At 38.1% G+C, this 26,675-nt stretch overlaps 1 long non-coding RNA gene across 1 annotated transcript in view; it reads left to right on the top strand.

Moving 5' to 3' along the window:
* LOC148898742 (uncharacterized) overlaps positions 1 to 26,675 on the top strand; it is an 87,179-nt gene that overhangs the window by 30,012 nt on the left and 30,492 nt on the right. Inside the window, exons 2-3 of the long non-coding RNA XR_016114629.1 lie at positions 13,366 to 13,484; positions 25,108 to 25,342. This is a non-coding gene — a long non-coding RNA (uncharacterized LOC148898742). The remainder of the gene's footprint in view (positions 1 to 13,365; positions 13,485 to 25,107; positions 25,343 to 26,675) is intronic.

Raw genomic sequence — 26,675 nt, 5'->3', positions numbered from 1 at the left:
ATAATACCTAAAAACGTGTATGTGTGTGTGTGTGTGTGGTTGTCCCCGTAAGTAATAACCCAAAAAGTGTTCCCCGTAATACATAAAAACGTATGTGTGTGTGTGTGTGTGTGTGTGTGTGTGTGGTTGTCCCCGTAAGTGATGACCCCAAAAGTGGTCTCCATAATGCCTAAAACGTGTATATGTGTGTGTGGTTGTCCTTGTAAGTGATGACCCAAAAAGTGGTCCCCATAATACCTAAAAACGTGTATGTGTGTGTGTGTGTGTGGTTGTCCCCGTAAGTAATAACCCAAAAAGTGGTCCCCGTAATACATAAAAACGTGTGTGTGTGTGTGTGTGTGTGTGTGTGTGTGTGTGTGTGTGTGTGTGTGTGTGTGTGTGTGTGTGTGTGTGTGTGTGGTTGTCCCCGTAAGTGATGACCCCAAAAGTGGTCCCCATAATGCCTAAAACGTGTATATGTTTGTGTGGTTGTCCTTGTAAGTGATGACCCAAAAAGTGGTCCCCATAATACCTATATATGTGTGTGTGTGCATGTGTCTGTGTGGTTGTCCCCGTAAGTGATGACTCAAAACGTGGTCCCAGTAATACATAAAAACGTGTATTTGCGTGTATTTGTGTGTGAGGTCACACCGTTTCATCCCTTGTGGGGACATGCTGCTTTGACCATCTTGTACTAAGTCATTCTGATGATGATGATGATGATGACGATGATGATGATGATTATTATTATTATTATTATTATTATGCAATGCAGTTCAGTTTTCAGTTGTAAATTCGTGCTCGGTTGTTATGTCATAATATGTTGATGGATCGATGTTGTTCACTCCAGCGAGGTTCTTTCATGCCATCGTTAAAAATCCAACGTTTCTCAGCATAAAGACGGAACAAAAAGGTTGTATTTGCTCCAATACTTTCCTGCCAAACAAAGTCAAGTTTGCCCAGCCCTTAATCCACACAAAACGTTTGGAAAGTCAACCTAAAAGACCCATCAATGGGACCATTGCAAGGCGTAGAAACAATATGGCCGGATTGTTAAAAAATGTGCATTATCATGACTCTAGTTATGATAGATGGGAGGCCCAATGCCGAAAGGCCTCGCAGGTCCCCGCTGGGTGCCCACGGGGCTCACCGTAAGCACCGAGGATGAGTGACGCTCTGTGAAAAAGTGGAATCCTCAGGAAAGGGAAGTCAGACGGATGATCTGGATGAAGAATTAACTACAGAAGGACGGACGTCAGTACCATGTACAATGGTTCTTCTAGTCGTCTAGTTCTTCTAAACATCGCAAGGATAATACTAGTGGGCCTCAATCGGCAGTACATATGCACCTAAAAGCTAGCAACCACTCATTTGACAACAATGAGGTTAAAATCTTAGCGAAAAAAAATATTTGGTTTGAAAGGGGAGTAAAAGAAGATATTTTCATAAAACAGCAAAATCCTTCACTAAACCGCCATGGTGGCGTGAGGTTCAATTTGAATCGTTCGTACAACAGACAGCAACATAGGTTTAGTTATGCCTTTGAGGTGATACCAGAGCAAATGGGGCAATCAGGCCAGTCGTAGACCTCATACTAGTAGTAATCAGTCAGGACAATAGAAGTAATCAGTGGAGCCGCAGGGAGTAGTCCTCTGCCAGAGAGCGGGGACCAATCATAGCAGAGTCCGGCACCGCCACGTCTGGACAGTAGGGAAATATATATATATATAGGGCCGATACTACCAGCATAAGATTTTAGTTCTCTGACGAAGCATCTTGGATAAGAAGCGAAACATCCGACACCTTTAAAGAAGTACAGATGACGGCTGAAGAAACCTTTTCATTGCTCTTCTAGTGTTTATAAATTGCGCGTCAACCATCTCCGCCGTCCTTGAGAGCACACGGAGACTATGGAGGTTACACTTTGCATATCTGTGATGACGGAGAATTTCACGTCCCCCTTTCGGACATTTCAGATGATAGATTTGTAAATAGCAAGATTAGCGTAAAGCCTGTTGGAATGAGGCAGAGTTGCGAAAGGGACTACTAGCACCATGGGAGTTTTGGGCCGGTGTTGATCCCATCCTGAGGGATGTTAATGCATAATCCCATTAAACATTAGCATATTGATTACTCACGTTGCTCATAAGAGACACGGTTCACGCAAAGGTTATGTATCACCATAGATCTTGTTGCAGTACTACTCAGTGGTTGCCAAACTCCCATCATCGTTTTAACTATCAAACACTTATCAAATATGGGTCGATTTATCAAAACTGTACTTGAGTAAGTGTGGTATTACTTTGGGAACAACAGTGTCTGAAACTCGTGACGAAAAGTTAGCGGATACCAGGGAAGACAACTCTGAAAAGTTGCCTGCCCAGCCACAAAGTTGCCCCATTTTTCACAACTTGAAACACAATAAGACGACTCATCGCAAAAAAAAAAAAAAACATTGTTGCAAAGAAATTCTTCCTCAAGCTGAGCAGCCTTAAATTGTAATAGCAGCATTCACCACTTGGTGGCGTACCTCGCCTCCAATCCCATGACCATAGTTGTGCAGAAGAGAAGAAGAGAGCAAATCCCAAGGACTCACAATAGGTCAAGAAAAGTGTGTTTTTTTTAGGAAAAAATAGCAATCAATGGATCTATTCAGGAAATGTCAACTTAGTTGGCTTACCCGCAATTAAAAATGTCACAAAAATACACAAAGAACAGATATGTTTTCCCCCAGATTGAATCAACACCGCCTCTGCTGGTTGAAGTCTGGTACTACACTCCATTTTATAATACTAATAATAATAATAATAATTATTATTATTATTATTATTATTATTATTATTATTATTATTATTAATATTATTATTATTATTAATAGTATTAATAATTATTAATAATTATTATTAATAATGCATTTCATTTATAAGCACCTTTCAAAACTCTCAAGGTCACTTTACAGTCACTGGATAAATTTTTCCGCGGGTGAGCAGCGGCATCCAGCGTTCACTCAACCTGGAAGTAACTCAAATAGATAGAAAGATAGCTAGCTAGCTAATATATAGCTATTATATAGCCAGCTAGACAGCTAGCTAGATAGCTATATAGCTAATAGATAGCAAACAAGGGCGTGGAAAATCCTACTGGACCCTCCGCACCCTGCTCACCATCTTTTCCAGATACTCCCCTCAGGCAGGTGCTACCGATCCATGCACACCATATAATAATAATCATCATCATCATCATAATAAGCATAATAATAATAATAATAACTGTACATGTAATAATTTCAAGATAACTTAAGTTATTTTTATCATTGTTGACAAGTCACAATGTTACATATTTTTACCAGTCATGCTAATGCTACATGGAACTAGCAAGCGCTTATCAACAACACACTTGATGATTTATGGATTTTTTTTTTCTTCCTGTCAATAAAAACAGTATGTAATTTAATAAAATATGGATCATTTTGGTGCGGTGAAGTTTATTTGATATTCTCCTCAAATAATAAAAAAGCTAAACTATATTTCATAATCTTAATGTTTACCAAGGTCAAACAATTAATGCACCTCATCTTGAATACTCGACTTTATCTTATACTCTTTCTTCTACTTATGTGTGAAGAGTGTGATATTTATTTATTAATTTCTTTATTTTTAACACCTCCGGGAGCCAGAGTATACGAAGCAAACCCCCACATACAGAAACTCATGGCTTATTTCAAGGTGTGATCAAATAGCTCGCGACAGCATTGGCGTGTCTGTATCAGTGCCCAAAATACCGTCAATGGAGGAAAACAAGGAATCTAAGCCTTGCTTTGCCGTGTTCTTCCAGTAATTATGCTGGTTTGAAAACCGAGACTCACGGAAGTCCATTACGGTTGCCAGACAAGGATTTACGTTACCGCAAAATGGCTGCCGCCCGTCAATAGCAGAGTGTTAAATATGGATTGCTTGTTACAGAAATGAAAATGTTGGAGTGCCGGGATAGAATCGGGATAGTTGTGTCCATAATTTGTAAAATCACTTCAAATGACTTCTACTGTGCGTATTTACAAAGATTCCACCGCATATAGCTATATTTTATGTTTTAAGATTCACGCTGAATATTCAGGACGTCTTGTTTTTGAGTTGGTGACGATTCCTGATGTGACGTCACGGAGGGAACGCCCCTGACCGAGAAAGCAACACACAAGGCATTTTGAGGTGATTTGTTTAGTCTGAAAACTTCGTGTTGATTCGTGTTGATGGCGAAATTAGAAGGAAAAAACAAATGGTGAATCGTTGTGTGTTGCACTAACACTACTATTTGATACTAGTTGACACAAATTCCCAGCAGACAAATCCGCCCATTTGCAACGGAGCTTTGGCGCCATCTTGTGCATTTTCTGGGACGCTACATTGGAGTCCTGACGGCTCGAATTGATACGGGAGACTTCTTTAATCGATTGCAAACATGTATGCTTTGCTCTTCAGAACTATTTGAATCATATTCATAAGTGGATGATTAACAAGAAAGCATCTTCTCCGAATCTGAAGCCATTGTTTTGATTCTCGAGCAATTTGCCATTTTTTTTTGTTGTTTTGCATCTGACTAAAAATATCAGCCTGCATGTTTTGGGTATTTTAGATGCTATAAAACGTTTTTCTGATGTCAGTTTGGAAACAAAAAAGCTGTTTCATCGGATGGCCTTGGATCCGCATGTGGATCTCTCATCTCACACTACAAAGCGACACCTCACATGGCGCCAGGATGGGGGGAGGGGGTGTTAGAGACACGAGTGGAAACTGATCGATACCTTGTGATTAATTAACTTCTCATGAGTACACCTGAGCATTTAAAGACTCTGAAAATTAGACGCTTCCCGTCGCGTGTTCATCTGACCTCTTCCGTCTTCTACCCGTCGACTGATCCAACCTGAAGTCAGTTGAAAAAAAAAAGCATTTGTTTTCACTCGCCTGGGACAAGTTGTGTCCATAATTTGTAAAATCACTTCAAATGACTTCTACTGAGCGTATTTAACAAAGATTCCGCCGCATATAGATATATTTTACGTTTTAAGACTCGCGCTGAATATTCAGGAAGTCTTGTTTTTGAGTTGGTGACGAGTCCTGACGTGACGTCACGGAGGGAACGCCCCTGACCGAGAAAGAGACACACAATGCATTTTGGGTACTTTGTTTGGTCTGAAAACTTTGTGTTGATGGCAAAATTAGAAGGAAAACACATAAATAACGTGATGGTGAATCGTGTGTTGCACCAAGACTACTATTTGATACTAGTTGACACACATTCCCAGCAGACAAATCAGCCCATTTCCAATGGAGCTTTGGCGCCATTTTGTGCATTTTCGGGGACGCTACATTGGAGTCCTGCTGGCTCGAATTGATATGCGAAGACTCCTTTAATCGATTGCAAACATGTATGCTTTCCTCTTCAGAACGATTTGAATCATATTCATAAGTGGATGAGTAACAAGAAAGCATCTTCTCCGAATCTGAAGCCATTGTTTTGATTCTCACGCAAGGCAAGACGTCTCGGCGTGACGTCACGAACAAGGGGGCGGGACCTTCTGAAACTGGCCATTTCCGGTTTCATTTTGAAGTTGTTTTTGGACACTTGAACTCATTTTTATTGGTGTTTTGCATTTGACTAAAAATATCAGCCTGCGTGTTTTGGGTATTATAGATGCTATAAAACGTTTTTCTGCTGTCAGTTATCTCCAATTTAATGCTGCACACGCAGATTACAGCTGCTCTTTTGATGGTGTCAAGTGCGGAGCAGGTTGACACATGGGGGGGAATGTGGGTGGGGTAGGGGGTGATTTCATCTGGCGGGCCTTGTTATAGCGCGGTGACACCGCGGTGACAAATGTTGCATGCTGTTTCCTTGTCCTAAATAATATACAGAGAGGAACATGCTGATCCAAGCATCTGCTTGTAAATTTTTCCAGGGGAAGGAATATGACCTTACTTGCAAAAAAAACACTGCTAACATTAAACTTTCTTTTAGCTGCAGCTGAGAAATAAGCTCAAAAAAAGTATTTTTTTTGTTCCAACATTTCCCATGACACAATCAGCCTTTTATCACTGCTGTACCCAGAGGTCACTTGTCTCTGCATATTCATGTATGTCCTTTTTGCAGGAGTAGGATAACAACACCGTTTTGTAGCGGTGAGTTAGATTGTATGCTTCAGGCTATTCCGCCTTAGAACGCGATACAAATGCTAACATGATACAGGCCAACTATTAGAGGCTATGTGGGAGTTTGGGAACTGAATTTAGCTCGGCCAGTGAGTGGGGGGAGGGGTAACAGAAACACACACACACGAAAAGGAGACGACAGAGCTTGAAACAAAAAAACAAAAGTGAAAAAAAAAATAAAAACAAAAGTGAAAAGGTGAGAACATGGATAGAAAACACTGGACTTGTTGCAACTTTGATAGTTCAAAGGCAGAATGTCGACTGCAAGGTTAAAATATCCCATCAATCAGGCTCGCACAAGCCATCTGTACAATTTGAAGAGAACATACAAGCAAGGGAACCAGCTATTAATGAAGTTTCTAGTGTGTCTGCCTTCTATCCATTCCATCAGGCCATCAACGACCATCACAAAGGTAAATAAAACGACTTTATTATATAGTACAGTTTATTTCTTTAATTACAATACCATAGCACATTTACTATACATAAAAAGGCTATATTGTGTGTTGTTTTAAGGCTTATTTAGTTGAAAATTATGTTTTATGGGGATCTGGGAACGGATTATTCTCATTTTAATGGTTTCCTATGGGAAATTAATGTTTGTAATACACAATTTTCGCCTTACACGCACCTTCCGGGAACCAATTAAGTGTACAAGTCAAGGTATCACTGTAGTTGTAAAAAACACAGACAAAGTGTCACTCAGGGAAGGGCTAGCTATAGGCTAACGCTAACCGTATCTTCAGTGCGCGTTTCTTGGCTGTTTGGAGTGTTCCAGCTACATGACATAACATTTCTGGACATGAGCAAATACTTGGATGTGATGTCACTCTGACCTCTCCGTTTCGGTCCACTTTGCTTTTGCCGCTGAACTGTAGCTGACACACACACACACACACACACACACACACACACACACACACACACAGACACACAGACACACACGCTCATGCGTTAATATATTCAACGATCTACTTAAGCATTCAGTAGTATGTAATTTAGTGTCAAGGGAAAGTGCAGTGGGCAGTTGAGGGTTTCAACCATCTTTATGTGCCAAGGAATATGTACATACGTGTAGAAGTATGCGTGCGTATTACTTTGACAGTACATACACAACCTCCTCGCCAGAAGTTGAATTTTAAATATACAGTAAAGTCTCGTTATATCGATATTCAAGGGAGTCCGAAAAAATATCGATATAACCGGGACTATCGATATATCTGACCCTGTTTGCATGTAATTTTCTCCGTGCGTGCATAGAAATAGTATCGATATAACCAGGACTATCGATATATCCGATATCGATATAACGAGACTTTACTGTAATTAATTCATTTCCAAGCCTGTTTCAAAACTCTCAAGGTCACTTTACAGTCACAGGATCAGTTTTTTTCTGTGGGTGAGCAGCGGCAGCCACACGCGCCAGCGTTCACTCAACCTGGAAGTAACTCAAATAGATATAAAGCTAGCTAGCTAGCTAATAGATAACTAATAGATAGATAGCTGGCAATTTAGTGCAGGGTTTTGCTGTTTTACAAAAATGGCTTCTTTTACTTCCCTTTCCAACCATCTACAGCACAGGTGTCAAAGTCAAGGCCAGCGGGCCAAATCCGGCCCGCCACATCATTTTTTTCGGCCCGCGAAAGCAAATCAAACATGTTAAATTCCATGATGATTGCTAAATCTGAGCCAAAATTTCATATTTTTGGATTTCAACCACAATAAAAGTCATTATTCTTGACTTCAGATTTGAAAACGAGTTATTCATTAATTTGCTGTGTGCTCTATACGTAATATTTGAAGGGATTTAAACATTCTAATGGGTTCCCCAAATTCATAACGGCCCTCGAGAGGAAACCATAACTACAATGTGGCCCGTGACAAAAAATGACTTTGACACCCCTGATCTACAGGGTTACCTTGCCTTACGAACTTAATTGATTCCCAGATAGAGTGTGTAAGGCGAAAAGCTTATATCCCAAACATTAATTTGCCATAGGAAACCATTAAAATGAGAATAATCCGTTCCCAGGTCCCCATAAATCAGGGGTGTCAAAGTCATTTTTTGCCGCGGGCCACATTGTAGTTATGATTTCCTCTCGAGGGCCGTTATGAATTTGAGGAACCCATTAGAATGTTTAAAACCCTTCAAATATTACATATAGAGCACACAACAAATTAATGAATAACTCGTTTTCAAATCTGAAGTCAAGAATAATGACTTTTATTGTGGTTGAAATCCAAAAATATGAAATTTTGGCTCAGATTTTAGCAATCATCATGGAATTTAACAAGTTTGATTTGCTTTCGCGGGCCGAAAAAAATGATGTGGCGGGCCGGATTTGGCCCGCGGGCCTTGACTTTGACACCTGTGCCATAAAGCATAATTTTCTACTTTCTAAATTTCTAAGCCTTAAAACTACAGACTACTAGCATTATCCCTGCGATGTTGATAAAGTCGTTTTGGAGTTTTTTGTATAGTTTCCCCAATGTTTAAGTGAGTGTCAGGGACAAACCGCAGCGACATAAATATTGCCTGAATCATTTTTAATTGAAAGCAAAATATAAAAACAAACAGCTTGCGGTCAAGCGAGGCTTTGCTCATGTCTGCAAAGCCGAATGAGAATGTTGCTCGTCTATACTTGACAAGCCGCTAATCCATAATCCTTCGCAATGAGCAAGAAGAAGCGATGACATCACATTGAGTTTACGATCACATCTCGTATTATATCATGTCTGCGACTTTGGAAATCCGACGGCATAGAGAAAAATAAGCTCCTTGGGGGTGGTGACTTCTGTCTGATCGCCGGCTATTTTTTTTTAAATTTGGGGAATGGTGCAATGTGATTAAATTGCCATTATCCTTGCAGTTTAGAATTAGGTGGTGCATTAGAGGACAACCGACACCATTTCTTTGTTTCCTAACTGGCATCAGAAAAACGTTTTATAGCATCTAAAATACCTAAAACACGCAGGATGATCTTTTTAGTCAAATGCAAAACACCAATAAAAATGACTTAAAGGACAACCAACGCCTCCGGACAAGTTGTGTCCATAATTTGTAAAATCACTTGAAATGACTTCTACCGAGCGTATTTTACAAAGATTCCACCTCATATAGTGATATTTTACGTTTTAAAACTCGCGCTGTATATTCAGAAAGTCTTGTTTTCGAGTTGGTGACGATTCCTGACGTCACTAAAGGAACGCCCCTGACCGAGATAGCAACACACAATGCATTTTGGGTACTTTATTTGTTCTGAAAACTGATGGCGAAATTAGAAGGAAAAAAAAACATCAATAACGCGATGGTGAATCGTTGTGTGTTGCACTAAGACTACTATTTGATACTAGTTGACACAAATTCCCAGCAGACAAATCAGCCCATTTCCAATTGAGCTTGGGCGCCATCTTGTGCATTTTGTGGGACGCTACATTGGAGTCCTGACGGCTCGAATTGATCCAGAAGGACTTCTTTAATCCATTGAAAACATTTATGCTTTCCTCTTGAGAACTATTTGAATCATATTCATAACTGGAGGAGTAACAAGAAAGCACCTTCTCCGAATCTGAAGCCATTGTTTTGATACTCGAGCAAGGCAAGACGTCCTGGCGTGACGTCACGAACAAAGGGGCGGGACCTTCTGAAACTGGTTATTTCCGGTTTCATTTTGAAGTAGTTTTTGGACACTAAGTCATTTTTATTGGTGTTTTTCATTTGACTAAAAATATCAGCCAGCGTGTTTTGTGTATTTTAGATGCTATAAAACGTTTTCCTGATGTCAGTTAGGGAATAAAAAAATGGTGTCTGTTGTCCTTTAAGTGAAAACATCTTCCATGCTAACCCCCAGTAAGCCATAACCCCCCCCTCCCCCCACCACCACCACCACCACCCCCTGTTTCATGCAAATCCTCTTATGGCTTTAGAGCTCCCTTCAAATTAAAGGCGTGAACTTTGCAATTAACACCATGCTGATTTAACTCAACTTTTTACCACCCCAATCACATTTTTTTGGGGTACTATTTTAATGGATCATTAGATTTGTGCTGTAACCTTGAGCAATATATCGCGCTTGGGTTCTAATCTTCAAAGCCATTACCTTTCTTGTCTTGCACTTGACTGATTCATCCACCTTGGCCTCTTTCTTCGGAAAGTACCAGCGTCCCCCCCCCCCCCCCCCCCCCCCCCCCAGGTGACTGTCTTGGAGGCGCAACCATTTCCTAGGGTCTAAATAGTCAATTAGCCGGAACCTTGGGAACCACGCTAAGGTAGCTATTAGTAATTAGCCATTGACATTTAGCCGTCAATAGCTATTGGATGGTGGGAGCTTGGCTTTCACACCCAAATGGCCGTTTCATTAAGCTACGCGGGAAACCGGCCAGGAGATGTGGCGAGGTTGGCTTTTAGATGGATTTTTAATCGCTAGTTTAATAGCATTATTGTTCTGGGATGTCCATTTAATTATTATTATTATTATTATTATTATTATTATTATTATTATTATTATTATTATTATTATTATTATTATCTATTTGCTGTCTATTAGCTTTCTAGCTGGGTACCTAGCTAGCTATATATTTGGTATCTATTAGCTACCTGGCTAGCTAGCTATCTAGCCAGCTATCTATTAGTAATCTATTAGCTAGCTGGCTAACTATATTTCTATCTATTTGAGTTAATCCGGGGTAAGTGAACGCTGGCGCATGTGGCTGCCGCCGCTCACCCGCAGAAATACTGATCCTGTGACTGTAAAGTGACCTTGAGAGTTTTGAAAGGCGCTTATAAATGAAATGCATTATTATTATTATTAGCTGGCTGGCTAGCTAGCTTTCTAGCTGGCTAGCAATCTATCTCTCTGTATATCTATTAGCTATATAGCTGGCTAGCTTTCTTGCTAGCTAGCTATTAGCAATATATTAACTAGCTAGCTAGTTTTCAATCTATTTCAGTAACTTCCGGGGTGAGTGAACGCTGGCGCGTGTGGCTGCCGCTGCTCACCCACAGAAAAACTGATCCTGTGACTGTAAAGTGACCTTGAGAGTTTTGAAAGGCGCTTATAAATGGCATGTATTATTATTATTATTTGAAATGATGTCATATCACCTAAGATCCGGATTTGATATGGCGGTCGGATTGATTGATAAAACATTAACAGGCCATAACATTATGACCGCTGGCGCGATCGATTGATATCCGATGTAAGAGCGTGATAGGATGGCATCTTGACTTGCACTCTTTTGGGAATGGGTGTGCGCGTGTTGGTCTGGTATCATAATTACACCTTTACAGTCCGGTTTTCTTGTGTGGAATTTGTATGTTCTCCCCTGTGCCCACGTGGGTTTTCTCTGGGTATTAATTATCTATTTATAGATTTCTGGATGACAACCCATGAGTCCAGTACAGCGGTTGTTGTTTTAATCCCCTCTCCGGCCTTCCTGCGTGCATGGAGTTTGCTTGTTCTCCCCAGGCCAGTGTGGGTTTTCTCCGGGTGTTTATTTATCTCTTGATTGATTTTTGGATGGCGACTCAGTGCTCCAGTGCAGAGGTTGTTGTTCAATCCTTGCACTGGCCTGCCTGTGTGGAGTTTGCATGTTCTCCCCGTGCCCGTGTGGCTTTTCTCTGGGTATGTATCTATTTATTTTTGGATGGTGACGCAGTGGTCCAGTGCAGAGGTTGATAGTTCAATCCCCGCTTCGGCCTTCCTGTGTTGAGTTTGCATGTTATCCCCATGCCCGGGTGGGTTTTCTCTGGGTATGTATTCATCTATTTATTTATTTTTGAATTGTGGCTTAGTGGTCCAGTGCAGAGGTTGCGGGTTCAATCCCCGCTCTGGCTTGACTGTGTGAATTTGCATGTTGTCCCAGGGCCAATGTGGGTTTTCTCCGGGTATTTATTTATCTATTTATTGATTTTTGAATGTTGGCTTAGTGGTCCAGTGCAGAGGTTGTGGGTTCAATCCCCGCTCTGGCTTGACTATGTGAATTTGCATGTTGTCCCAGGGCCAATGTGGATTTTCTCCGGGTATTTATTTATCTATTTATTGATTTTTGAATGGCGGCTCAGTGGTCCGGTGCAGACGTTGATGGTTCAATCCCCGCTCCATCCTTCCCGTGTGGAGTTTGCATGTTCTCCACGGGCCATGTGGGTTTTCTCCGGGTATTCCGGTTTCCACCCACATCCCTAAAACATGCCAGGCAGGCTGATCCGACACTCCAAATTGCCATATTTCATGAAAGAAACAGAATGCAATGAATGACCTCTGTATCAAACACATTGCTGTCCGACGAAATAATCTATAATTATCTTCAATTCCGATGAGTCCATTGTGTCTTGGGATACATGTGAAGTCCAAGTCTTTCAGTGTGTCAGGAGCCGCCACAGACTAGGGCTAGTGTAAATCCACCTTTTATAAGAACGTCAACAGCCTTCCGGTGACCCACATTCTCCACCTTTTAGACAATAACGCCGGAGAGAAAATGGTGGAATTATGAGCCAGCCAAGCAATTTTATCAGGACGTCCAGACTGTGCTCACAGTTGCTCTAAATCTCTCAGGGACAATCGCTCATATTACCACAGGCGGTGGAGGATTTTTATGTTTTTTTTTGGTCAGGCTTTTCTTGTCTCAATAATACATCTATTGTTAGCTTGCGCTGTTCTATAAGGAGACAGCATTGGAGCCAGAAAAATTTAAAAAAATAAAACATTCTTGACCAAAATTAATTCAATCAGCATCATTGATTATGTCGCTTCAAGTCGCCGACAAATACCGTCGTCGCTCATCTCGTGAAAAGAGGATTATCAGATTGTTTGTATCTTGCTACACTGCTCAAAATTTCGCGCAAGCACATTAGCTGTTTTTCTTTTCTCTCCTAATTTGTTAAACAGATAATCCTCCATGTTGTTGTTGTTTTTGTCTCCTGTGGATTTCGCTATTGTTGCCGATGTTGTCTTCTCTGGGACCGTCTTTAATTTCTGAGCGATGAATTGGAAAGTTAGCTCGCTTAAGATGTGTGTTTGAGGGCTGCATTCATTAAAAATAAATGCAATGGATGCTTTAAAAAAATTGTTCCCCTGAATTCATTAAACTCTTAACTTAAAATTAGCCAAGCAAGCGATATTGTCATTTGTAACTCATTCGCTGACATTCCCGAATTTGTTCGGGTTTTGTTTTTTTCTTGCAGGTGAGTGCGTTTAAAGCGTTGGTCAGACCTCTGGCAATGTTCTTCCCTCCCACGATGGAGCAGCATTTACTTCTTGTACAGCCATCTACCACTTTCAAGGCAGATAACTCTACAACCAGGTAAACTCGATTTGTTTTTGTTGTATTTTGTACAGCTGCCTCCATTTTAAGCTCAGATAACCCCCATAAATTACAACGTCCATAAAAAGATAAATTCCTTCCATGGAGCTTGGTCGCCCTCTTCTGGCGGCTTTTTGGCGCAACACGAGGTCCCCAGACCAAACAAGTACAGCAAAATACATTGACGTGATGGAAGGACTGCTACAATGTGTCTTTTTTTCGGTCATGGGTGTTCCTTCAGTGACGTCACGTATGGACTCGTCGCCAATTCAAAAACAAGACTTCCTGAATATTCAGCGCGAGTCTTAAAACGTAAAATATAGCTATATGCGGTGGAATCTTTGTAAAATACGCTCAGTAGAAGTCATTTGAAGCCATTTTACAAATTATGGACACTTGTCAGAGACCTCGGTTGTCCTTTAAAACCTATTTAGTAGGAAAAAAATATGTTTTATGGGGACCTAGGAACGGATTATTCTCATTGTAATGGTTTCCTATGGGAAATTAATGTTTGGAATACACACTTTTCGCCTTACACACCATTTCTGGGAACCAATTAAGTTCGTAAACCAAGGTATCACTGGCCGGTTCATTTTAATCCAAATAAATGAAAGTCCTCCCGTGACTTCCGGTTGTTGTTTTTTTTTCTGGGACTTTCTAGGAAGCCAACTAACAGCATCGACCCTCGGAATACACTTGACGTTCTATTAATATCATTAGAGTCTCTCTCCTCGATAATGAGGATGCCATTTAAACATGCGTCGAAATGCCACGGCCGCTATTACAAATTGTAACGGCAAACCAGCAGAGACCTTGTTACATCATCGGCTCGCAGGGGCGCCCGTAGACAATAAAGTAAGTCAAAACCGAGGTGCTGCAGCTGGATTGCAATGATTGATGATTGTTGTTTGTTGTTGTTCTTTTTTTTATCCTATAGTATCTTGGGAAATTAAGATTTCTCGCCAGCGAGGATATTTAAATGGATGCTACCGACTTGTATATTAAGTAGCCTACATGGAGTTCATCATGCCAAGAGACAATAGATGCTAAATTATTAGTACTATAATCTGCTAATTTATGCATTGAATCTGGCAAAATACCTCTAGAATGTAAAATTTAGTCGTTGATATGAACCTATTCACTGCCAGACGATGTGCAAAAATGTGTCCACTCCAGTGCCAGGGTTTTTGTCATTGTCACTCGAATTCTAAGACCAACAGAATATTAATAATGGGTAAGGGTATTTATTCATTTATTTTTACTATGGACTTTATACGGGCTCCCAGTCAGCCATTTAATAATAATCATAATAATAATCATAATAATCATAATAATCATAATAATAATAATAATAATAATACATTTCATTTATAAGGGCCTTTCAAAATTCTCAAGGTCACTTTTGATTGGACTATTTTTTATATATATTTATATTTGCACATTCTTAAACATCCAACGATTATTATTCTCCACTCATTTATGTGTCTAACTTAACTTTAGTCTAAGTTGTTACTATATATATATATATATATATATATATATATATATATATATATATATATATATATATATATATGCGCGGCAGCGTTCACTCAACCCAGTAGTAGAAAGCTAGCTAGCTAACAGACAGCTAATAGCCAGTGAGACAGTTAGCTAACTAGCTAGATAGCCATCTACATAGCTAGCTAGCCAGATAGCTAATGGATAGCAAATAGATAGAAAGCAGCTAATGTATTTTGTTTTTCTATTTCTTTCATTTCTTTCATCATCCATTCTTAACTTTGCTGCTGTGAACTGTAAATTTTTCCATTGCGAGATTAATCAAATTCGAATGGATAGCAAATAGATAGCCAGGTCGGTACATATTGATTTGAGGACTACATAAACATTCAATGCATCCTAAAAAAATCTTAGACACTCTCTTCTTTCATCAGAGAAAAAAGAGTTAATTCCTAAATTATATGGGTCTGGAGTTATATGACCTTAAAATGAGGGCGGCTGTACAAAATACAATACAATGCATACATATTGGTTTATATAGTGCTTTAACAACAGCTGAAAATGTAACAAAGCATGAAAATGGACAAAATAATAATAATAATACATTTCATTCATAAGTGCTTTTCAAAACTCTCAAGGTCACTTTACAATCACAGTTTCTCTGTTGTTGAGCAGCGGCAACCACACGCGCCAGCGTTCAACTCAACCCGGAAGTAACTGAAATAGACAGAAAGCTAGCTAGAGAGCTAATAAATAGCTAGCTAGAGCGAATAGATAGCAAATAAATAGATAGCTAGCTAGAGATAGAGCTAATAGATAGCTAGATAGAGCTAATAGATAGTAGTGATTATGCTATATTGAAATATATCCGTTGTGTATTAATTTTTTTGTATTAAAGTAAACATACTTTAATGAGTAAAAAAAAAAGTTGTAAGAACAGGGTAAGACGTCTTAACTATTTTGACCTGTTGGCAAAGCTACCTCCTCATGGAAGGGATAAACATCGCCAGAGGTCTGACCAGCACTTTATCGGCACCCAAGCATGAAAACCAAAACCCGAACACATTCAGAAATGGCGCTCTACGTCATATTTTCAATTCCCGAATCACTTTGTGAATGGCAGTAAATGATGTAAATGCCATTTTTGTTCCAGTTCCAAAAGTTGTACCGTAGTCATCAAACTCATACCCTGATTTTGCACGTTTAAATAGAGCCACATATTGTATTTTTTTGATGACACCTCCGTTCTTACACAAGTTAATGTTGTGCCCCAGAGGTGTAGGACATTTCAAAGATTAATACAGACCACTTCTCTCTTTGGCAAGATGACATCTGTAAAGTACTTAAAAAGTAGAGAGAGAGGTGGGGGAAAAAATGTGCATTCACCAACGAGTAGCTTTTAACACAGCAAGGTCAGAAGAATTGCACTTGACGTTTTTAACCGTTGAAGCAAGGACGTTTTGATATCTCCTCTGGGCCGGCGTTTCGTCGAGCTCGTCTGATTTATCCACAGGACCATATGCCAGACAGATTACAGAATCAAAATCCCAGATTAATAGACAGCTATCCCAGCGACGGGAATGTCCCCAATGTGGGAAATGTGGCGGAAAAAGTCAAAAGCATGTGCGACAACATACCTCTCGATTGTTAATATTGTCCTCCTTTGCAAACGGGGGACTTTCACACACATGTAGACACACACAAGCACACACACACACACACATGTACACACACACACACACACGTATACAGTATACATATATGTGCACACACATTTTATAATATATGCACACACACAAACACACGCACACACGCACATTCACACACACAGATCTACACGTATGTACATGCACACACATATATATATATATATATATATATATATATATATATATATATATATATATATATATATATATATATATAAATATATATATATATATATATACAGTATAGATACAGTATATGTACACACACATTTTTATAATATATGCACATACACACATACAATCACACACACTTTTACATATATGTACACTTACACACACATGCATATATACAGTATACATACATGTACACAGTACGCACACATTTTTATAATATATGCACACACACACACATATACATTTATATATACACACAACCTCAAATATACATATATGTATACACACACATTCATATATATATATATATGTACACACATATACACGTGTGCACACGCACACATACATATACACTCATGTACACACACACACATACACATATAAGACACATATCTGTATACACACAGAAATATACATATAATGTGTATACATATATGTACATGTATTTATATATGTTATTATATATATAATTATATATACATTATATATTTTGGTGCTACATTTCCCGCCCCCAGATACCTCAAAATGGCACGGAATAAATTCTTTAATCGATTGCAAACATGTATGCTTTCCTCTTCAGAACTATTTGAATCATATTTATAACTGGATGAGTAACAAGAAAGCATCTTCTCCAAATCTGAAATCTCTGAAGCCATTGTTTTGATTCTAGAGCAAGGCAAGTTGTCCTGGCATGATGTCACAAACAAGGGGGCGGGACCTTCTGACACTGGCTACTTCCGGTTTAATTTTTTTTTGCAGTTTTTGCAGTTTTTATTGGTGTTTTGCATTTGACTAAAAATATCATACTGCGTGTTTTGGGTATTTCAGATGCTATAAAACGTTTTTCTGATTTCAGTTAGAAAACAAAAAAGTGATGTTGGTTGTCCTTTAAATAAAGCAAGTCAATGATGTAAATACAGTAAAGTCTCGTTATATCGATATCGGATATATCGATAGTCCCGGTTATATCGATACTATTTCTATGCAGCACGGGGAAAATTACATGCGAGCAGGGTCGGATATATCGATAGTCCCGGTTATATCGATATTTTTTTGGACTCCCTTGAATATCGATATAACGAGACTTTACTGTATTGCAAAACGGCATGAAACGGTCATCTCGAAATTTGTATCACAAACACAACATCGGATTTGGATTTGCCACTCCTGTGAGAAAAAAATCAACAATTTGAGGTGTTGATTTGGCCATTTTTTGCCCTCATGATCCAGCATGGATGCATTTTATAGTCCCTTTCACACACCAAACACGATAATCTCTTGCGTGATTGCACCGCAACACTACAGCCAAATCTCTGGGCTTTATATGCCATAAAATAACACGACCCACCAGCAGCCAGTTAAAGGGTTTCGACGCCGACGTATCACGTCCCTGTCAAAACTGGCGCCATGGCGACTCAGAGAGAACATTCGCTAGCCGCAAAAGCTAGCGAGGCAAGCACGCTCACCTTTAAGCTCGCACGAACGTGCCACCGCGCTGCATCCCGTCGTTATGTGTGTCGTTATCCAGGAAATGACCGTCGAGGGAATGTGTGGATGCTTTGCCAGTGACGGACAATGAAAGGCCATCTGTGAAGCGCATCAATTTGTTGTTGTCAGAAGGAGGAAGTACATCGCTAAGCCAGCGCATAATTTCACAAGGTTTCATTCGCAAAGGGTTTTGCAGTTGCTTTCATGAGGGGAGATGCTAATCAGGGGGTTGTATTGATAGAAAACAGTGAAATTTGGACTTGTTTCAACTTTATTGATAGTTCAAAGGCAGAGTGTAGACTGCAAGGTTAAAATATCCCAGCAATCAGGCTCCACAAATATCCCCACAAGCCATCTGTACACTTGATGCAAAAAGCTATCAACCCAGCTAAACAGAACACAAGTGATGAGGAACTAGATAAAATTATCGCAGAGAAAGCACCTCCAGGGGATAATTCCTCAAGATTCCTCAAGAAAGAAGAAGGCTACGTTCCTCATCAAGTGTTTAATGCTGAGGAAACCGGACACTCCATTTCATCAAGCCATCAACGACCATCACAAAGGTCAATAAAATGACCTTATTATATAGTATAGTTTATTTCTTTATTATATTTTATATAATTTATATTATGTATAATGTATATTATATTTTATTATAGTTTATTTTAGTTTATTTCTACAGTATAGTTTATTTATTATTATTATATTACCATAGCACATTTATTATACATAAAATAGGGTATATTTTGTGTAGTTTTAAGGCTTAGAAAGTAGAAAATTATGTTTTATGGGGACTTGGGAACAGATTATTCTCATTTTAATGGTTTCCTATGGGAAATTATTTTTTGGGATACACACTTTTCGCCTTACTCACTCTGTCTGTGAACCAATGGAGTTCGTGAGGCAAGGTATCACTGTATATGTATTTCTTGCATACCTGCAATTATTTTTTTTATTCCCGCCTCACTTTTTGCGCCATCTTGACTTGATCGGTTGGATGAACTGGACTGTTGGTCAATTGAAGTTGTCAGATTATTACACGTGTCGAGTCACTTTGAGGTCAACAAATTCAACGTTTTTCCTGGCGCGAGAGTCAAATTGGAGGATGCACTGGAAGAAATTCACACAGATGCATGCACCCCGCGTGCCAGCTCGTCTCTACGGATGACGAACTGCGTGATGATTAATGGCATTAATATGATGCCGCGCTTCCAAATTGGTCCCCGTCGCTCCTTAGCAGACAGATGTTACAGCAATTTAACCTCTTCTCTGTCTCTGCTCAACACGGCTTGGACTACATCCAGCGCCAGTTAGAAAAATGCCGCAAACATACAACACCCCCCCCCCCCCCCCCCCCGCCTCAATCGCCCTCCTGTCGGCTTGGCAATTAACATCGATTCATAAAAGCAAGGACAATGCACACTGGGTACAATGGCTCTGTTTAGCTTCACGATTTTTCGTTCAGGAGCCAGCGACGGGTATTTTTAACATGTCCTGCAGCTGGTGTCATTTGCATATTCGAAGTGTCTTTGCCTCCAAGTCCTCACAATGAGATTCACGTCGTATTGTCGCTCGTGTGTTAAGCTTTTTTTATCGTCCTAACATGCGTGATGACCGCCGTGGTCATGGCACACCTCTACAGGTACCCAAGCTTTTCATTTGGAGGGGCATTGCAGGTAATAAAATTGATATTGCTATTGATATTGTTATTCAAATTGACATTGATAATTGACATTGACAATTGATATTGAAAATGAAAATGAAAATGAAAATGAAAATGAAATCAATTTTCAATTTTCAATTAAATTAAATAAAATTTTACTTTTAAAATTTTAATTTTAAAATTAATTTTAAATTTTAAATTTTAAATTTTAAATTTTAAATTTATTTCATGTTCATTTTCATTTTCAATTTTAATTTTAATTTTAATTTTAATTTTAATTTTAATTTTAATTTTAATTTTAATTTTTCAATGTCAATTTCAATGTCAATTTGAATATCAATATTAATTTTATTACCTGCACATACAACTTCTGTGTTTAATTTTTAATTTTTAATTTTTAATTTTCTCAATTTAAAATTTTACATTTTCTCAATTTTAAATTTTACAATTTCTCAATTTAAAATTTTACATTTTCTCAAGTTTAAATTTTACAATTTCTCAATTTAAAATTTTACATTTTCTCAATTTAAAATTTTACATTTTCTCAATTTAAAATTTTACATTTTCTCAATTTAAAATTTTACATTTTCTCAATTTAAAATGTTACAATTTCTCAATTTAAAATTCTACATTTTCTCAATTTAAAATGTTACAATTTCTCAATTCAAAATTTTACATTTTCTCAATTTAAAATTTTACATTTTCTCAATTTAAAATTAATCACTGTATTCATGACCATTGCTCCCTTTTTTCGTGCTACATCTGGTTTTAGTTTCCACTTGTTCTCGTGAGACCCCAGACATCCCTCCGCGCTCACACTCACACCCTGGGGCAATGTTTTTGCAATGCGCGAGCAAACTGAAATTCCCGGAGAAAACCCACGCAGGCATGAGCACAACATGCAAACTACATAGAGATGAGCCACAGCCTGGATCGAGCCTACGACCTTTAGACTGTGATATCTTGCCAACAAATGACAAAAAATGACCTTTTGTATCCCCCGTCAACAACGAAAAATTTTAGGGGCCAACATATTCACGCACCTGCTCCGGGTTATCATCCATCTTGGCCCACCAGTAGGCACTTGGAATTCAAATTGATTTGTAGTCCAACTTCACCTTCACGTTTGGCGTACGCATCTGCAAATCAAAATAAACATCTCAACGGGTGGGCAAAAATTATTTTTTTCTCATGATCAGTCCACATTGACAGTTTCACGGCCGACAAGTGAACACCACCAACTGTTCAGTTTAGAGGGGGAAAAATATGTTGTGTTGATAGGACAGAAAGAGACATTTTCACCCATTCAAATGGTGACACAAGGCTAAGCTTAGTGGCTCTTGGTTGCCGACATATCATTATTGATGGCTTTTGGTTGGGTAATACGCACAGTAGGGGGTTGGGGGATTATTGAGGTTGAGTGTGAATGTTTGATGTCAAGCATCATCAAACCCCGTGAAAAGAGTTTCGGGTAAAATTTGCCTGATTTCACCTCGCTCCGGCGTAATGGGTTTGACTTTGGTGTCAGGATTTAGACCTAGCCCGAAATGAAGCCACTTCGATTGAAGCATCTGTTGGCCTCGTTTTTTTCCTGGGGGTGAAACGTGGTGAGAACAGCAAATAACGACGATGGATGAAGGCGTCAGTTTCGTTATCAAGCACTTTGTAAAATTTCAGCGTATGTTTTACTTAAATTGAGGCAAATGATATTCTGAAATGGAGCATGTTTGGTCCCACTCTAAACAAAGTAAAATTTAGAAGAGAGTGAATGATTCAAAGCATTTTTTTTTTTTTTACTCAAGGTAGTCGATGAATTGTTCTTCATATAATTAGACTGAACTTTTTTAGGTTAAAGGACAACCGACGTCACTTTTTAGTTTCTTAACTGACATCAGAAAAACGTTTTATAGCATCTAAAATACCCAAAACACGCATTATGATATTTTATTCAAATGCAAAACACCAATAAAAATGACTTAAAGTGTCCAAAATCTGCAAAAAATTGCGCTACGAATTGGGCATTTTCAGAAAGTCCCGCCCCCAGTTAGTGACGTCACGCCAAGACGTCTTGCATTGCTGGAGAATCAAAACAATGGCTTCAGATTCGGAGAATATGCTTTCTTGTTACACATCCAGTTGTGAATATGATTCAAATAGTTCTGAAGAGGAAAGCATACATGTTTGCAATCGATTAAAGAATTTATTCCGTGCAATTATGAGGCAACATTGAGGGGAAATGTCTCACCCAAAAAGAGGCACAAAATGGCGACCTCCTGTGGCCACCTCCGATTCCACAGGCTGATAAATTTCTTATATGGAGCTTGGACGCCCTCTTCTGGAGGCTTTTGGGTGCAACATGAGGTCCCCAGACCAAACAAGTACAGCAAACTACATTGACGTGATGGAAGGACCGCTACAATGCGTCTTTTTTTCGGTCAGGGGCGTTCCTTTAGTGACGTCACGTACGGACTTGTGAGCAACTCAAAAACAAGACTTCCTGAATATTCAGCGCAAGTCTTAAAACGTAAAATATAGCTGTATGCGGTGGAATCTTATTAAAATACGCTCACTAGAAGTCATTTGAAGCCATTTTACAAATTCTGGACACAACTTGTCCGGAGACGTCGGTTGTCCTTTAAACTTTATCTTTTTTGTTCTGCCGGCATTGGTGTATTTATAATAATAATAATAATAATAATAATAATAATAATTAATAATAACTAGACCATGAATGCAATTTATTTGCTAAAGGCAAATAGGCTAAATCAGACCGGCCTGCCGGTATTTTTCCACTGACGACACTGCAAGCGATATGCTGTAAGGTTTTATTTTAATCTATGTGCTTTGTTTAAATATTTCCATCCCAAATGGTTTTAATCGTACTATTTTATTTTATTTTATTTTGTTTTATGTTATTCTAATGTTACTTTATTTTATTTATTTTATTAATTTTATTTAATATAATTCCATTTTATTTATTTTTAATTTATTCTCTTTTTAATATTTAAATTTAAATTTGAAATTTATATTTCTTTAATTCTAAGTTTTTAAATTGTATTTTTTATGTTTAATTTTCATATTTTATTTTATTGATTTTTTTTCATTTTTTAATTATTTTATTTAATTTAATTCCATTTTATTTATTTTGTATTTTGAATTTGAAATTATAAATTGCATTTTTATTTTTTACATTTCATTTGTTATTTGTTATTTTTCATTTTTAATGTGTTACTGTTCTTTTTTTCTTAGTTTTTATTGTTTTTATTTTTTTTTGATATAACGTATTTTATATTTTTTATTTTATTTGGCGTCTGGGTAGAATGCGTTGCAATTCACCGCGGCTGTGAGTGAATGTATATGGATATTATTATATACATCTTTTAAAAACTGGTCGCCATCTTGTTGCTTGATGGAAAAGACGTAATCCACCAAGACACCACGTACATAAATCATGTGGTCTTATTTAAACTTATGTCTTGCCTTGTGATGGTATATTCATGCCTCATGAATATTATTCATCACCTATTCTATATCTTGACTATGCTTGGAGCTTTTCCTTTCTCAGCTGCTAGCACACAATTGACGCATTGTTCTCAAAATTTATTGTTATATAGATTTTTTTTATATTCTATTTTTTATATTTATATATACAGTAAAGTCTCGTTATATCGATATTCAAGGGAGTCCGAAAAAATATCGATATAACCGGGACTATCGATATATCCGACCCTGTTTTCATGTAATTTTGTCCGTGTGTGCATAGAAATAGTATCGATATAACCGGGACTATCGATATATCCGATATCGATATAACGAGACTTTACTGTATCTTTATATTCCAATATGCAAATTCACCAGGAGTGTCGATCGTCACTGTGCGGAATCCGACATGATCAGCTTGGTTGCTTAGCATGTGAATGCAGCATTTGCATGTTGCTACACAGCAAGAATGCAGTGATAACTTGGCTTACGAACTTAATTGGTTCCCAGACAGAGTGTATGAGGCGAAAAGTGTGTATCCCAAAAATTAATTTCCCATATGAAACCATTAAAATGAGAATAATCTGGTCCCAGGTCCCCATAAACTACACTTCAAACCTTCACAACTTCAAACTACACAAAAGCTTTCAAACTACACAAAATAGACCTTATTTTATGTATAATAAATGTTATATGGTATTATTATAATTAAAGAAATAAACTGTACTGTAAAATAAAGTTGTTTTATTTACCGGTTTTATCAGCATTAAACACTTGATGAGGAACGTAGCATTCCTCTTTCACCATCTTGAGGAATGATCCCTTGTAGGTGATTTCTCTGCAATAATTTTACCTAGTTCCTCATCAATTGTGTTCCGTTTTAGTTGGTTAGAACGCTTTTTGCATCAAGTGTACAGATGGCTTGTGCGGGTTATTTGTGGAGCCTGATTGATGGGATATTTTAACCTTGGAGTCTACACTCTGCCTTTGAACTATCAAAGTTGAAATGAGTCCAAATGTCACTGTTTTCTATCCATTTTTTCTCTGTCGTCTGCCTATTTTAACCTTGTTTAACACCCCCCCTCACACACACACACATGCACTGTTGCGTTCTTGACCAATTACGTGGATTTAACCGAAGACACATCACTCATTGTGGCGCTCCGTGTGTATCCCGAAATACAGTTCATATGCCAAGGTATAATTTTCACAGATTTAACGTTCGTAAACCGAAAAGTTCGTAAGCCAAGGGGTTCGTAAACCGAGGTATCATTGTATTTGTTTCTCCGTGTTAAGCCATTTTGGATTTTTAATGAATTAGGCCTTTTTTGAGGGCCCCACTGACATGAATCTTAATTTGTGAACGTGTCATAATTGATCATGGACAGCTGAAGTCGATAGTTCATCAGGCCAAAATATTGCAAAAACAATACAATAAGTCCATTCATTGTGTTGGCCAGTATCGATAACGTCTCTAAAAGGTTGCCTAGCAACTAGACGACCACCCCGCTACCCATTTTCGAGAAAACTAGCTGACATGATGATATCAACATACTCTCGTATAATTGCCATTGTAGTATCTCATTTGGATTTTTTTTTTTTTTTTTAGCTTGTAGACAAAGAAAGATTACACGGGAGTGGCGTTGGACTTTTTTTGTGGCTCCATCCATCTCCATCTGCCACTAGTGTTTTATCTGGAGGCGGCGGAAAGCAGCTTTTGCACACCTTTAAATCATCTTTAATTAGCAACGCAGAGTCAACCAACATCCCACGCCATGCCGAAGCACGGATACACCCTCATCTCACCTCCTACCCGCATTGCTGCAATCAGCTGTGACTCACAGGTATCCACAAAATTCCACTTACCTTCACACTTTTCAGTGAGGTGGCCCAGGCAACCCGACGACTCACTGAGTCGGTGGCTATAATCACATGTCATGCAATGTTGGGCTACCTTCACTACGCTGTACACATTTACTCGAATAAAACCTTTCCCCAAACAATCGCGAACAAATGTAAAAATAAATAAATGTTGATAATAAATAAATATTAACTCATTCACTGCCATTCATATATTTATTATGGAATTGAAAATATGACATAGAGCGCCATTCTCGAATTTGTTCGGGTTTTATTTTTTCATGCTTAGGGGCCGATAAAGCGCTGGGCATGGCCTCTGGCAGTGTTTTTTTTTCCACAAAGGGGAGCATTTGCCCTTTTTCCCATGTTATTGCTTTGTTCCAGGTTCAGCTGTTGTTAAAGCGCTATATAAAGCAATATGTATGGATTGCATTGTATTTTTCTCAGAAACTACATTATGGAAAAAGATAATTCTTCATTTTTTTTTTTTTACACTCATCGGGTCCCATTTAGCCCAAATATCAAAAAGAAAATAAAAAAGCAAAAATGCATTATGCAAATTATTTATTTTTGTATTTTTGTATTTATTCATTTGTTCATTTATTTGTTTATTTTTATTATTTAATTTAGTAGGTTAGTTATTTAGTTATATAGTCAATTAGTTATTTATTGTCTCTGTATTTATTTTATTATTATTCTTTTTTTAATAGGTTAGTTATTGAGTTATTTAGCTATTGTCTATTTATTGTCTATTTATTTATCTATCTATGTATTTATCTATTCACCTATTTGGTTATTTATTGTATATTTAGTACTTTATTTTATATATTTTTAGTTATTATTATTTTCATTACCTGCACATGCAACCGCTGTGCCCCCTCCATAGGAAAAGCTTGAGTACCTGCATTTTTATTTTTATTTTTGTCTTTAATTTAATTTTAATCTCTAATTTTATGTTTACATTTTATCTGTACAGTGATACCTTGGTTTACGAACTTAATTGGTTCCCAGACAGTGTGTAAGGCGAAGTGTGTATCCCAAAAATTAATTTTCCATAGGAAACAATTATAATGAGAATAATCTGTTCCCAGGTCCCCATAAAATATAATTTTCAACTAAATAAGCCTTAAAACTACACAAAATATACCTTATTTTATGTATAATAAATGTGCTATGGTATTATAATTAAAGAAATAAACTGTACGGTATAATAAAGTCATTTTATTTACCTTTGTGATGGTCGTTGATGGCTTGATGGAATGGAGTGGCCGGTTTCCTCAGCATTACACTTGAGGATGTAGCCTTCCTCTTTCACCA

This window comes from Hippocampus bargibanti, linkage group LG04, assembly GCF_051943395.1.
Source record: "Hippocampus bargibanti isolate YZ-2025 linkage group LG04, ASM5194339v1, whole genome shotgun sequence".
NCBI classification, from domain to species: Eukaryota; Metazoa; Chordata; class Actinopteri; order Syngnathiformes; family Syngnathidae; genus Hippocampus; species Hippocampus bargibanti.
This window is presented reverse-complemented; position numbering and strand designations above follow the sequence as displayed.